The sequence below is a fragment of the Balaenoptera physalus genome (genome assembly GCF_965194825.1).
Source record: "Balaenoptera physalus genome assembly, chromosome: 12".
Lineage (NCBI taxonomy): Eukaryota > Metazoa > Chordata > Mammalia > Artiodactyla > Balaenopteridae > Balaenoptera > Balaenoptera physalus.
The window spans coordinates 13,769,213-13,785,218 of NC_138897.1; the positions used below are offsets into that span (position 1 = coordinate 13,769,213).

Genomic DNA, 16,006 nt, shown 5'->3' on the forward strand with positions numbered 1-16,006 from the left:
CCCTGTTTCCTCCATTACAATATAAATATCTTAACATCGACAACCATGTTTTATTCACTCTTATATTTTCACATCTGGAACACAGTAGTTGTTACTAAATGTTTGTTAAATAAACAATGAACGAATAATGCTCCAGGGACCAAAAGTAACTGCTAACAGCTCCGGGGATCACCTGAACCCTTATCACCTCTAGCAGGGAAGAGAAAACATCAGCGTCCCAACCTTGCCAGGCTAGTCCTGAGATTTATTCTAACTGAATTGGCTTCGGTTACATGCCTGTTCCTGATCAATCCTGGAGCCAGAGAAGTGGAGGCAGCTTCTTCAGAACTGTGTGGATCCCACAAAAGAAATCCAGGGCTGTTGGAAAGAAGGGAGACATGGATGCTGTGGAAGCACCCCACATGTGTCCAGTGTCATTGTACTTACAATCTATAGTTTTGATCACTTAAGTTGTCATGAGTTTAAGGTACCTCAAAGACAATTTTTTGTTTAGTTAGGTCACATATTTTCCTTTTGTTACATCATATTTATTTTAAGAGATTAAATATTAAATTGTCTTTAGAGATTACAGTTAAAAAGCTGGTCTAAAAGTCTTGCAAACAACGCAGGTAAATTATTCATTGACATACAACTTAAGGGAAAAAAATATTGCATACTTAAAATTAAAAGGATAAGTTTTTTTAAGGTTTACAGAAACACCCAATATGACAGATTTGAGATAAAAAGAAATCCTCAGTATTTATGCTGTAACAGTATTCTCATTGATCAGCTGGAAGTCCATGCCCAATACTGTGGTATATGGCACCTTTTCTGGAAGACTACCATCGGGTAAAATTCGGAGTCTCGCTGGAGTTATGGTTCCACTTGTCAGAAAGGTTCTTAGGGACTTAGATTGACCAGGCTGCCCGAGTTTTCCCACTTGTACATCAAAACTTTTAGAGAAACCCTGAAATCCACCAATCTTTGAGGCCTGTCCAGAAATAAACTTGATTCTGAAGTGGTTTGGTTTGGAAAATCCTCAGGCTTCTAACTTGTGTTAGAAATTAAGGAGCTGGATGACCTTAGGCACTTGTGTGGTTCTTTGGTAGCTTTGCAAATAGACCTTGTACCCAATCGCTCAAAAAGGCAAGGGCTGTCTCTCTCCCACCACCACCACCCCGCCAAAAAAAATCACACTGCCTTCTAGGGACCTGTGGAAAGGTAGAATTGAAGTTCTGGAAGGCTGACTTGCTAGATAGAAAAATAACCTCTGCTCCAGCAGCATCTCTGGAATGGAATTTGCTGAGTTCGTGTACTTCTTTAAACATATGGTAACATCAGATTATTGGTGAGCTGTTGATTGTCAGCCCACCTTAAACCCGCCATCTCTTACCCTTCCATCTTCATAAAAGAAGCCTGATTTTTTTTTTCTTCAAGTATCCAGGCTTCTCCCAAAGACCCTGTGTGGCTTGGGGGATACCTTTGCCAGCTCCGTGGATCTTGAACAGTAACCCAATCAGGAAAGCCCATACTTCTCTCCAATTGGTTCAGAAACCCAGAATGACTGGGATATGTCAAATGGACATATGAGCCAACAAACTCTATAAAATTGGTACATGAAGGGGCTCCCACTGGCCAAATCTAGCAGAATTTGAATATCAAAAAGAATAAGATGGAGCCAGTGAATAAAAAAGAATCCAAGTTCACAGGGATTCTCAAAGAAAAAGGGGGGGGGGGAAGGGTGCATGGAAAGCGCTTCTTTATAGAAGAACGCCAGCTGAAAATTTTAGGAGGAAAGTATCATTTTGCAACCACCAAATGCAATAATTGATCCAGGCATTTTCACCACTGGGTGCAAAGTTGTTGGGAAGCAAAACATTCACAGGTCCTCAAAATAACACCTCACTTAATTAAAAGGGAGGGATGGTACTTTTACATTAATAAATCTGATGGATACCACCTTAACCATGTGGTCACGATTAGCATCACCAATAATGAGACAGTCTAACATTCCTCCTCCTGTCATGGATGTCATTGGAAGCACACACTATTTGCAGTATTCTTGCCAAAATGTCTACACTGAATCTAATCATGGGGAAAGAGACAAAATCTGGATTGGGGACATTATACGAGACACGGGCCTGAATCATCCAAAATATCAACGTCATAAAAGCAAACACAGGCAGGGGACTGTTGTAGCTTAAAGAAAACTAAAGAGACATGACAACCAAATGCAATTCATGATCTATGATTGGATCCTGGGTTTAAAAAACTGTAAAAGACATTTTGGGAATAATTAGGTAAATTTGAATATGGACTTCTTATTTGATATGGTTACTGTATCTATGCTAACTTTCTTGAGTGAGAATGACATCATGGTTTTATAGAAAAATGTTTTCCGTTGGTTCATGCCAAAGTACTGAACGTTGAAATGTCATGATATCTACAATTTAATCTTTTAATTTAAAAATTATATAGAGAGAAATAAAGCAAATGTGACAAAATATTAACAGTAGACAAATCTAGGTGAAGGGTATATGGGTGAACATTGTACAATTTCACCTTTCTTTAGGTGCGATTTTTTTTTTTTCAAAATAAAGTGGGAAAAAATGGCGATTGCAAATACACATCCACAGGATGAGTAAAAAAATAAAATTTGTTAAATTTATGAATGGAGTTTAGCACATTTAAAGTCGCTTTTTAAAAACTATTTATTTATTTGGCTGCTCCAGGTCTTAGTTGCGGCACACAGGATCTTCGTTGCCGCCTGCAGGATCTTCATTGCTGCATGCGGGATGTTTTAGTTGTGGCACACGGGGTCTAGTTCCCCGACCAGGGATTGAACCTGGGCCCCCTGCATTGGGAGCTCGGAGTCTTAACCACTGCACCAGCAGGGAAGTCCCTAAAGTTGCTTAATTAACTGGTCTTGTCAATGGGACAAAACATTAATCAAAGTCCCCTTAAAACTATATATAAAATAGAATAATAAGATTTGTAAAAGGAACACAAGCCTAATGGAGAATGGGTTTTCCGAATTTGTTACCTCAGTATATTGACCTTTCAAAAAATTAGAGAGTGAAGCTGGTTAGAATCAACTTGAAATGGCTTGCAGAGTCATAAGGTGTCCCAAGAGTCAGTTTGTCAGTGCATTCTGAAGGAAACCTGGGCCACAGCCAAATGCAAGCAAGGTCATCCTCAGACAGAAATGTTCCTAAAGAAGAGTGCAAAATCAGACTTCCCTGGTGGCACAGTGGTTAAGAATCCACCTGCCAATTAATCTTCGTGACATTCTATAAAATGGTATATGCCATTTTATAAATGAGAAAAGCGAGACTAAAATGTTAAGCTATTTTCCCAAGGTCTCATGCTAGAAGGTGACTGATACATGATTCAAACCCTGATTGGCCACCCTACACTGTTTTCAACCATTATACCATCTAGTTAATGAATAATTTACCACGTGTTTCCTGACTATAAAAGCCACACACAGTCACTATTAAAATTTTGATTAATAAAAAAAATTTGATTAAAATTAAAATTTTTAAGTAAACCATAATTCCACAGCCTAGAGGTAACTGTTATACAATTTATTTCCAATATTTTCCTGTGATTGTATGTGTTTGAGTATGCACACACATATGTGTGTATATCTGTGCAGGGTATATATATTATACACTATAGTTTTGTGGGTGCTACATTTTTAACTTAAGACTATGTTGATTTCTTAATTTTAATCTTGGATTGTTCATTGCTAGTATATGGAAATACAATTGATTTTTGTATGTTGATCTTGGAGTTTGCACCTTGCTGACTTGTTCATTCTACTAGTTGTGTGAGTGTTTGTGTACGTGTGTGTTTTAAGATTTTTTACGTACAGGATCATGAGTCTGAATAAAGACAAGTTTTATTTTTCCTTTCGGATCAGTATGCCTTTTTTTTTTCTTCCCTGTCCGCACTGGCTAGAATTTCTAGCACAATGTTGAATAGAAGTGGTGAGAGTAGACATCCTTACCTTATTCCCAATTTAGTGGGGAAAAAATTCAGACTTTCATTGCTGAGTATGATGTTAGTTGTACATTTTTCATAAATGCCCTTTAATAGACTGCAGAGGTCCCTTTCTAGTCCTAGTTTGCTGAGAGTTTTTATCATGAATAGGTATTGGATTTTGTCCTATATTTTTCTGGGTCTTTTGAGGTGATCATGTGGTGTATGCACTTTATTCTATTATATGGTGTATTATATTAAATGATATTTAGATGTTGAACCAACCTTACATTCCTGGGATAAATCCCACTTGGTCATAATGTATCATTCTTCTTATATGTTACTGGATGCTGCCCTGCTCTGGCAGCTGTCTCTCATCACTTACTCTGCCTGAGTAGAGCCACCTCTCCATGAAGCTGAGGAAAGGGGTGGCTGGGAGCAGCCCCAGGCTAAAATGCCACAAACTTCCACTGATCTCACTGAAGTTCAATAGTTGTCTCAAATAAATTCTTCTCAACTTTTTGTATTTACAGAGTACTGAGATGGTTGTTTTTGATAATTTTGTCCAATTTTATTGTTGCTGTTTGGGGAAAACATTTGCTGTGCTTCTCCCTCAGTCATTTGGGTAATCCTGCCCCTGCCTTACCCCCTGCCCCCCCCCCAGTTCTTTCTATAGGGATACAATATACATCCCTAACTTTTCATTCTACTTTATTTAATGTTTCCACTTCATACAAAATGTAGAAACCTTGTTATATATAGGTTGATTTACTACTGCTTAGGTTCCTGTATAGGTTCCTTTGTCATGGAATATGTAGGTTCATTTACCACTTAGAGACTGTAAACACCCCTACCTCCTGTCCTTTACACTGTGTTATCATATATATACACACATGTACAAACAACTTTCAGGATTTAGATTAAATAACTAGTAAGCCCCCTTTCACTCAAAATAAGACGAATGCTTTTAGCAGAAAAAAAAGTTATAACAAAAACTCTTTACATGTGTTCTGCATCTATAAATAGCACATGTCTTTGCCTATAGTTTAAAATTCTGCAAAGAGGAAAGAACAACTTTATATTTTAGGAACTAGTGCCTAGAATAGTAGCTCTAATTCTTTCACTGTATAAAAGGTGCAGAAGGTTATTTGGGGCAAAGGTATTGTGTGCAGAGTGAGTGATCTGTGTATATTTGTAACACCTTTGCCCTCATGCAATCTCACAGAACTGAACTGACAGATCTTTTACACCAGCAGAGAATCAGCATCCACCAGTATTTTGCAACTATGTGATCACTAATCATTAATATCCCTTAGGCTGTTCAGGAAATGGTATATTTTCTATTCTGGACTATTCTAGTTTTTAGCAACATAATTGAGGAAAAGTTTTCAGGGTGTGTTTTTTTGTTTTGTTGTGTTTATTTTTTTGAGGACAAACAGTTTATTTATTTTTCAGTGCTATCTTTTAGAATGTATTTTCCCCCTAGCCCTAAAAATCACCTCTTGGTGAGGTGTACTGTTAATTTTATCCTACGTGTATGTTCACATGCCTCTGTGTATACCACATTTATCTGTTGAAGAAAGTTAATTTTTAGTGGTCAGAGAGCACGTTTATCTAACTTGCCAAAAATAGGCACATTAGACTTCTGTTTCATTCCTTGTCTGTAATGTTTCTTACATCCTCCTAATTCTTCTAAATCTTAACCACTCTCAAGGACCAATGTCAAATCTTCACTCTTTCAGGAACTCTCCTATTGCTATTCCACCTGGAAATGGCCTTTTTTTCCTTCCTTCATTTATTTGTTTAGCAAATATGTATCAAGTACCTACTCTTTGTAAGACACTGATTATGTGATAGAAGATAGGTAAAAGTTATCTGTATCAAAGCTATCTGTGTATCTGTATGCACATTGTAGATATATGTTTCTAAATCTTATTTTCTCAGTTAAATTGTGAGTTGCCTGGGGCTACACCCTCCATCTTATTATTTATTGCATTCCTCATAAAATTTAGCAGAATGACTTCTATTAAGACTTAAAGGAAAAGTTTAATTTGTGTGATGATTATATTTGCACTCTTTCTTTAAATATACTTAAGTATGAAAGACATAAATAGTTCTAATATTTAGTTACGTGTCATTTAATCATTCCACACAAAATATTCTAATACGGGTATGGAACTAAACTTTAAAGTTGATGAAAACACAGTCCCCTTTTCACATCTATATAATTACTCCTACCTGGCACCCCCCTCCCCCCAATTATTTTCCCAGGCTCTGTAAGAATGTTGTGTGTGTGTGTTTAAACATATAAATATAAGGCATTAAATAAACCTGGTCTCTGTCAGATTCCCATCTGGTGTGCCTGAGTGTAGGACCCCATAGAAAAAGCACTGTTCTAGGAATTAGAACATATAGCTTCTAATCCTTCACTCTTTTCTACTTCCTCCTTTGAAAAATATAGAATACGGGAGATATTGGGCTGAGCTAAGATCTCTTCTAGCTCTAAAATCAGATGAGCTTATGTGGACTGACTTCTTTGAGTACAAATCAGGAGATGGAACATCAGAATTTAGTGTACAAATGTAGGTTACATCACTTGTAAATTTTAGCCTACTGTCTCCTCATTTCCTTTTATGGCAAACCTTCTTTGTAAATCCTGTTTTCCCAGTCTCGAAGGCCCTCCTCATCTCATCTGTGTTTATCTAGGTCTTACCGTCCTTCAGTGTCAGATTCCACCACTTCCAGAGGAACAGAACTCACCTGTCTCCCCAGGCATTCCAGTCCCCGTGAGTCTCATCTCCCTCCGAACTATGGGGGCCCTTACCACCCACTTCAGCAATGCTGTTTCCCCCCAATTATTTCTATATGTAATTCTTGTCTATCCTATGGGACACAGACCACATTCTATACTCCTCTTTAGGCCTCCATGTCACACAAATAAACTGATTAAAGCTTGATCTTTAAATTCAAATATGGTCACAGTAGTGAACTGCTAAAAACCTTTCAGAGGCATAGGTAAAATAAAGGACATTTTTGTATAAATTAGATGTGTGGGAGACTTCTTTTAAGGGAATATTTGCTTCAAACAACTTTAAGTAACTGATTTTGCTAGGAACCTTGATGTTAAATAGGTTACTTTAGAGTGTAAACTGCTACAATCATTTTGTAAAGCAACGTGACACTATGTGTCAAGAATCTTAAAACTTTTTGTACCATTTAGTATAGGTTCCAGAACCCCCTTGGATACTAAATCTGATGATACTCAGGTCCCTTATATACAATGGCATAGTATTTGCCTATAACCTATGCACATCCTCTCGTATACTTTAAATCATCTCTAGATTACTTATAATACCTAATGCAATGTAAATACTGTGTAAATAATTGCCAGCCTATGGAAAATTCAAGTTCTGCTTTTTGGAACTTTCTGAAATTTATTTTTTCCGAATATTTTTGATCCGAGGTTAGTTGAATTGTGTCTGCAGAACCCGCAGATACGGAATGCCTGACTATACACCTATTTCTGGGAATGATTCCTAAGGAAATAATTCTAAAAAACAAACAAAACAAACAAACAAAAACACAAACTTTATATGCAAACATGTTCATAACAGGATAATTTGTAATATTAATGTCCAAAAATAAGTGAATGGCAAATGCATTATATTCAAATGAGAGAATAGTACGTAACCATTACAAAAATGGGGTTAGTAAAATTTGTACCAACACAGGGAAATGCTATAATATAATGTTAAGTGAAAAAAATCAGAGTATAAAATTTTACAAGTAGCATGGTCAAGGCAATATGCAAAAAATATGAGTAGAAAAAAGAAATGGAGAAGAATACCTGAAAATGTTAAGAGGAGTTACCTTTAATGGTGAAATTACAATTTGAATTTTTTTCTCTTTCTACTTTCATCTGTTTTCCAAATTGTCAAAATGGGGCATATATTAATTTTGGAAAGGAAAAACATGTACTTTCAAATACAGGGTCATCGGACTTCCCAGGTGGCACCATGGTTAAGAATCCGCCTGCCAATGCAGGGAACACGGGTTCGAGCCCTGGTCCAGGAAGATCCCACATGCCGCGGAGCAACTAAGCCCGAGCGCCACAACTACTGAGCCTGAGCCCGCAAACCACAACTACTGAAGCCCGCGCGGCTAGAGCCCGTGCTCCGCAGCAAGAGAAGCCACCGCAATGAGAAGCCCGTGCACGATAACAAAGAGTAGCCCCCGCTCGCCGCAACTAGAGAAAGCCTGCACAGCAATGAAGACCCAACGCAACCAATAATAATAATAATAATTAATTAATTAATTTTAAAAAATAGAGGGTCATCAAGGATTCAAGTTTCAAGCAGAAATTTTTTAGAGTTTAAATATCTTAATGATTTAGCGTCTGAAGTATGTGTTGGCTATCTAAATAGAAGTTCAATCTTTCTTTTTCCCTAAGTGCTGTCAAGTCTGAAGAGCTTTCTAACCACTTGGTCACTATTTCGAGTCCTTTCCTCACACTTTCCAGTTCATGTTGTCCCATGGAGTCCTTGGCCTGTTTGGCTTTGATAGATTTGAGAATAAGCTGTGAATGAGGAGGCTCACAGGCTCCTTTCCTCCACTTTATGGCCAGAATACCAGCAAGTTCAGGAAGTTCTCAATCAGTCCTTTTTCTGGCAAAGGCAGAAACCCTGGATATGGTTCATTCACAGAAGGCTGATTAGGGTGTCAGAGATTCCTGCTGGCCTTTTCATATCAAGGAATGTATAGATGGGGTAAGTTAAGCCATGGATGCATAGACACCGAAGCAGCTACTGGGAAACTTTATGGTAATAGTAAAGTAGATGCATTTTGCTTAATGCTAGAATAAATACGCATGATGCTAAGCTTTAAATCTGTTTAAACTTCTTGTTTAGGAATATCTGCCATAGAATAACTTGTGTATCTTAACCAGGTTCAAGGGCACAAATGAACAATTATAATGAACAGGATCAGATAATACCACTAAAAAGGGAAAGAGAATATCCTGACAACAGAACTGAAACTTAAATGATAGAAAGAAAATGAAATGAAACTGAAACTTAGCCAGCAAAGCTATTTGAAAAAAAAAAGTCCTGATCTTAACAGAGTTCTAGCAGGTAACTATATATTATCCAGTATTACCAAGAGTAAAGATGTCTTAAATTTTCCTAAGTTACATTTAGACTCAAAATGAAACATGTATCCAGCTATGTGATCTTGCTGAAGTTACTTAACCTCTCTGAGTCTCAGTTTACTCATCTGTGAAAATAGGGATAACGGTACACGTCGGCCTAGTTTCAATATAGACTCTCAGGGTTCTAAGGGGACTTAGAGACCAGCAGGCCTGACCCCCTCCATTGATTCAGGGCCTCAGTCTTGCCATGCTTCCTCCCAGCCCCCTCACATTCAGGGCCCATCTCTCCCGTTCCTATAGTGAGTTCTAGAGGCAGCCGAGGTTTCTGTTGGGCCCACTGAAGTTCTCAGGCAAACTGAATGCCAAGCAATGTGAGGGAGGGGGTGAGAGGGGAAAGGCTGGGAGGACATTAAACTGATCTGGCTTTGGAAGGTGGCTCTGGGGGGACAGCTGAGTGGTCCCAGGCAGCTTGGACAGGATACAACATTCATTGTTGTCAGAGAGGGGGTCTATATAGTGCTATAAAGTGACGACGGAGCCAGAAACAGGAGACAGGGGTGGGGTACCACCAGGGCACATGACCTGGGCAGACAGAACACCATGCTCAGAAATGAAGAGCCCTACGCTTCTTTGGATGCTCTGCTATCCCCATCTTGAAATTCTTAATCTTTTCACAGAGGGCCTGGCAATTTCACTTTGCACTGGGCTCCCCAAATTGTGTAGCCAGTCCTGATACAACGTCCAAGATTTGCTTAGCTGAGGGCTGGTGGGGAGACGAAGAGGGGGGACACAGGGAGACCAGGAACTGCCCTGGTGTGCGTGATTTTTTCCCTAAACTCCAGTAAATGGTAGGACAGGGCTGCACTGTGCTTCCTGCCCCTGAGGATGGGCTGAGCACCTGAAGGAGTTTGTGGAGCCTGAGGCTCGTTCCCATAGAAGCAGCTGCACAGAGGCACCTGGGAGAGGGGCAAGGAAGGGTCTGGTGGTTGTCTTTTTTGCCCTTTATTTTGTTGAAGTAAAATTCACATAACATAAAAGTAACCATTTAAAAGTATAGCATTCAGGGAATTCCCTGGCAGGCCAGTGGTTAGGACTCTGCGTTTCCACTGTTGAGGGCCTCAGTTCGATCCCCGGTGGGGGAACAAAGATCTCACAAGCCGCGCAGCGTGGCCAAAAAATAAATAAATAAAAGTATAGAGTTTAGTGGTATTTAGTACACTTACAATGTTGTACAACAATCACCTCTATCTAGTTGCATCATCTCAAAAGGAAACCCTGTACCCATTAAGCAGTCGCTCCCTATTCCCCCTCCCCATACCCACTGGCAACCACTAATTTTCTTTTCTGTCTCTATGGATTTACCTATTCTGGACGTATTGTATAAATGGAAGCATACACGATATGACCTTTTGTGTCTGGCTTCATTCACTTAGCATCATGTTTTGGGGGGCTCATCCACATTGTAGGATACAGCAGATAGCAGTGTAGTATTATGGCTGAGTTATATACCCTTGTGTGGATATACCACATTTTGTTTATCCATTTATCCATTGAGGGACATATGGGTTGCTTCCACCATTTGACTATTGTGAATAGTGTGGTAATGAGCATTCATGTACATGTATTTATTGGAGTATCTATTTTCAGTCTAGGATCATATGGTAATTCTATTTTTAACTTTTTGAGGAACTGACAAACTGTTTTCCACAGCAACTGAACCATTTTACATTCTCACCAGCAATGAATGAGGGTTCCAATTTCTCCACATCTTTGCCAACACTTGTTTTTTTTTTTTTTTTGTAATTGTAGCCATCCTCCTGGGTGTGAAGTATATCTCATTGTGGTTTTGATTTACATTTCCTTAATGACTAATGATGTTGAGCATCTTTTCATGTGCCTGCTGGTCATTTATATATCTTTGGAGAAATATCAGGCTCTTTGCCCATTTTTAAATTTAGTTGTTTGCCTTTCTGTTGTTGAGTTCCAAGAGTTCTTTATATGTTCTGGATACAAGTCTCTTATCTGATACATGTTTTTTCAAATATTTTCTCCCATTGTGTACATTGTCTTTTCACTTTCTTGATAGCCCTTTAATACACAAAAGTTTTAAATTTTTATGAAGGCCAATTTGTTTGTTCTTTTGTTGCTTGTACTTTTAATGTAATTTCTAAGAATCCAGTGCCAAATCTGAAGTCAGGAAGATTTACCCCTATATTTCCTTCTAAGAATTTTATAATTTTAGCTTCTAAATTTAGGTCTTTGATCTATTTTTATTTTTTTTTAATAAATTTATTTATTTATTTTTGGCTGTGTTGGGTCTTAGTTGCTGCACGTGGGCTTTCTCTAGTTGCGGCGAGCGGGGGCTACTCTTCTTTGTCGTGCGCGGGCTTCCCATTGCGGTGGCTTCTCCTGTTGCGGAGCATGGGCTCTAGGGTGCGCGGGCTTCAGTAGTTGTGGCTCACGGGCTCTAGATCACAGGCTCAGTAGTTGTGGCGCCCGGGCTTAGTTGCTCTGTAGCACGTGGGATCTTCCCAGACCAGGGCTCGAACCCGTGTCCCCTGCGTTGGCTGGCGGATTCTTAACCACTGCGCCACCAGGGAAGCCCTGATCTATTTTTTAGTTAATTTTTGTATATGCTATAAAATAGAGGTCCAGCTCATTCTTTTGCTTGTGGATATCCAGCTGTCCCAATACCATTTGTTGAAAGACTGTTCTTTCCCCATTTTATTGTCTTGACATCCTTGTCAATTAACCGTAGATATATGGGTTTATTTCTGGACTCTCATTTCTATTCCATTGATCTATACGTCTTATCATTTTTAATTGGTGTGGATAAATATGCATAAGAATGCCTTGCACTGAGTCATGGTAATGTATCAATAAATTCTGGCCGAAGATCAGATACACAGCACTTGGTAAACTTGATAAAACAGTAGAGCTGTACATACCCACTATTGTTTGGGAATAATTCAGTTTCAATTTATAGAATTGCATCCTGTATTTTAGGGCTGGAGAGAAACTTGATAGGTCCTCTATTGAACCTAAATAAGGATGCATCGCAAAAATGGATGCATGCAAAAAATCAAATAATGATGTGAATAGTGTTGATCATCTCTATTGGAGGAAAAAAATGCTACACATTAAACACGTTACTCATTATATATTTATTAAACAATCTTGGACTTTACTAATAAAATGCTTTGTAGCAAAAAAAAAAAAAAAAAAAGAGTAGAGCTGTTAACATTAAGCATAAATACTGCAAACACGTATACTGAGACAGCAATTTAGGGACCTTTGCAAGAGCCTGAAATAAATATATAAAGAGACAACCTGAGGAGCCATACTTGGAAGGCCTGGCCTAGAAGCGATGGTGTTTATCTTGGTGGTTGAACTTGTTCTACAGATTCAAGCAAACACCTTACAGAAGGGCACATCCATCAAGGACACTGCAAACAGTTCAGACCACAGTTCTCCGTATGCTTAAACCAGGAAGAAATTATGATGCATTTGCTTGCAGCTATTTTAGATCAGCCCCTCTTTTCAGTTTGGTAACATAATTTGCTTTTCTCTCTCTTTAGATGAAGTGGTGAAGCTTTCTAGGAGTGAATTTAGTTTAAATAAATTCAATGAAATGGTCTAAATAAATTGTTTACTATTTAAATTTTAACTAAATTAACAATTATTAATTATATTTTAATTTTATTACCGTGTATGCATATTATTTATATAATTATAATATATTATATTTACAGGTAACATTCATATTTATTCATCACAGTTATTAGTACTATTTAATTAATTAAAATGCTTGAGAATAATTCTTTAACTCAACAATTTATTGAGGGTTTACTTGGTGTAGCAGGCTAGATGAGGACATTTGTTCGTTCATTGAACATTGTCTGAGCACACACACGCCCTGGGCACGGGGTGGGACAGGAACAGACCCTGCTTTCCTGAAGCTGCTGTAGGCAGCAGAGGTCACAAAATGTTTCCAGGGCTCCACCTGCCCTGGCTACTGCCTCCGTCCTCGTCCCAGGGCTCTGACCTCACCACTTCCTCAAGCCCACAAGTGCACCGCCCCCTTAGCCTCTCAGCTTAGCTGAGACATGTAGGAGTTTTTCATATGAAATCTTACTTGGATGCTAAGGGAAAATCCCAAAAGAGCAAGAACAAAAGAAACAACCAAAGCAGAGAAAAAGACATGGATCATTTATCTTGCGGGAACAAGAGTTCTTCATTTCAGTCTTACCAAGAGAATCTTTCTCCAAACCCCAGTTTTCCACACACCATCCCCAATACTCCTAGCAAACTCCTTCCTTGGCTGCCAGACTCTTAGAAGGTTCTCCGAGGGAGGGATAGGACGTTTTCTGGGACCCAACAGGTTGCTCTAGATAGGTTTCAGAACCTTCAAACTATCTCTAGGGGTAATTAACTTAGGAATAAACTCCCCTCCAGCCCTAGGTTCACCCCTAACCTTTGCAGGGGTGCAGGGGAAAGGTACAAAGGGAAGCCCACATGCCATAGGTCTATAAATCCAGATATAAATCAAGCTAACAAACTGTTAAATGGTATTCATATGCTCCTTCCCTGACAAATATAACTTCGCAATGACATGGCAAGTATGTTCCAATTTAGAATCCCCTGCCTCTGCCCGGGGCCTACCCTGACACTCTTCTCGTCTTACCCCAGGAAGGACCTTTCATGTATGTGGGTGGACACTCCAGGCAACATGTCCAAGTTCTATATTAATTTCTTACAACTGCATTTGAATCTACGATTATCTCAATAAAAATTTTAATTAAAAGAAAGAGTGTGTGTGTGTGTGTGTGTGTGTGTGTGTGTGTGTTTGCAGTATGGCCCATATACTCAAACTAGATGTGCCCCTGTGCTGTGCTGTCTGCTCTCAAGAGCCCCCTCTGGTCACCTTCAGCCTGGCCCCTCCTCAGAGGACAAGGAGCCCACAGGCTACGGGGTCTTGCCTAAGGCTGCTGGGCGCTTCCCCTTCCAAACCAAGGCCTTGGAATTCCCTGAGGAAATAGTCTCCAGCCCACTTCCGGGGCCTGCGTGGCCTTTCCCTTTTGCCATCCTCCTGAGTGAATTGTCCTGCACTGCTGGTGTGTGTGCACTTCTAGGCCCAAGGGTAGCCTCAGGGGTGGCTGTTTGTGGAGCGTATGAACAAAGCTTGATTTGGAAAATGAAGGCTTAGAATGTTGGTAACCACTCATGGCCGTGACCAGTGAGGGGAAGGGGAGACAGGCAGGCACATGGTTTCTTTCCCTTTAAGATTCTGGAAAGGAAAGTGAGAAGACAAAGCCAGCCTTACACACACTCTCTGACCTCTAGTGAGTGGGACATGGTTCATAAAACACAGAGACAAAGATCAACTGCTCTGCTCCAATCAACCACAAACTATTGTGGCATCCAGCAAAATGTCAGGCACCAATGCAAAGAGTAAAATATTTAAACCTGAAATTGAATGAGGGATGCTTCATTATTTCAACCTTCAAATCACAAGCTGATTGTACTCCTCTGGAAAGAAGGGCTGTTGATTTTGGCATCCAACGCCCAACAGTTCAAAGCACAGTAAACTTTTCTATGTCCTTCTGGCCCCGCCAGGACATCTGACCAGGAGGCCCACAGTGGAGAGCTGTTTCTTATGTTAAATCCTGTCAGACACGAGGATTTCCTGCAACGTACAACAACCCCATTCTCTGAAGAAAACGTAAATCTGAGACCTGACTGTCATGGCACAGAAGGAAATAGGACATAGGGGAGAGCTGATCTCGGAGTACAGTTTAGAAGTTTCTGGAGGTTTTTTTTTTTTTTTAATTATTATTTATTTTATTTATTTATTTTTTTGGCTGTGTTGGGTCTTTGTTGCTGTGCAAGGGCTTCCTCTAGTTGCGGCAAGCGGGGGCCACTCTTCATCGCGGTGCGCGGGCCTCTCACTATCGTGGCCTCTCTTGTTGCGGAGCACAGGCTGCAGACGCGCAGGCTCAGTAGTTGTGGCTCACGGGCCTAGTTGCTCCACGGCATGTGGGATCTTCCCAGACCAGGGCTCGAACCCGTGTCCCCTGCATTAGCAGGCAGATTCTCAACGACTGTGCCACCAGGGAAGCCCCTGGAGGCTTAATATTAGTAACGGAATCATCTGTCAATCACCAAGTGCCGAATGTTTTAGAGTTTGGAGCATTTCTTTTTCTATTCCAGACTAATTTATACTTCACAGTGGAGTTTTGGAATTACCATCTTAGGTATTTATACACTGCCTCATTCCCCTCCCAAAAGGATTCGAAACAGCTTATCTCCCTTTAAGGTTAATGTGTTTGCATCCTAGAACTCTACAAAATGCGTTTGGTTTTATATTAGTCAGCCAGAAATTCTCTTGGGAAATTGTCAGAGAAAATAAATAACGGCACGGGGAAAGGCAGAGTTAAGGCAGGGGACACTTGGGTATGAGTGTACTGGAAACATGTTTCTGCTGTGTCTGTTCTGGAGGAAAGGGCAGCACACTTCAAAAACTAATTTCTAGGGGATCGTTCTGGAGAACACAGCCTGACACACAGACAGTGCTCAATAAATACTTGTTGAACGGAGCAGAGTCTCCCAATCAGCGTGCTACAGCCTGTGGAAGGGATGGGGTGGCCGGTGCCCTCTGCCACAAATATTATGACTTCCTATGTGAGCCATGCTGGAAATCAATCACCTGGTCCAGCCCCATCATACTCTCCTCGCTCTGATAGTACCATGCGCTCCTCCAGGGCAGGGAAGAGAGCTCGTCTATATTTATGTCCTAAGAACAAGGCATCGTGCCTGGCATCTGGTAGGTACTAAATAAACGTTGAGCAGAATTTGCAAGCATGCTTTTTATAATTTCCTCCAAGTCATCTATCAGAA

At 39.9% G+C, this 16,006-nt stretch overlaps 1 protein-coding gene across 2 annotated transcripts in view; it reads right to left on the reverse strand.

The window, feature by feature from the left end:
• The window catches only part of TNFRSF11A (TNF receptor superfamily member 11a), a 161,854-nt gene that overhangs the window by 16,610 nt on the left and 129,238 nt on the right, over positions 1-16,006 (reverse strand). Inside the window, exon 11 of one of the 2 annotated variants that reach the window (XR_014251746.1) lies at positions 292-357. The exons of the other annotated variant lie outside the window; for it this stretch is intronic. The gene's annotated coding sequence lies outside the window, so the exon portion shown is untranslated. Of the gene's footprint in view, positions 1-291; positions 358-16,006 lie in introns of those variants that run through there. 2 annotated transcript variants of the gene reach the window in all.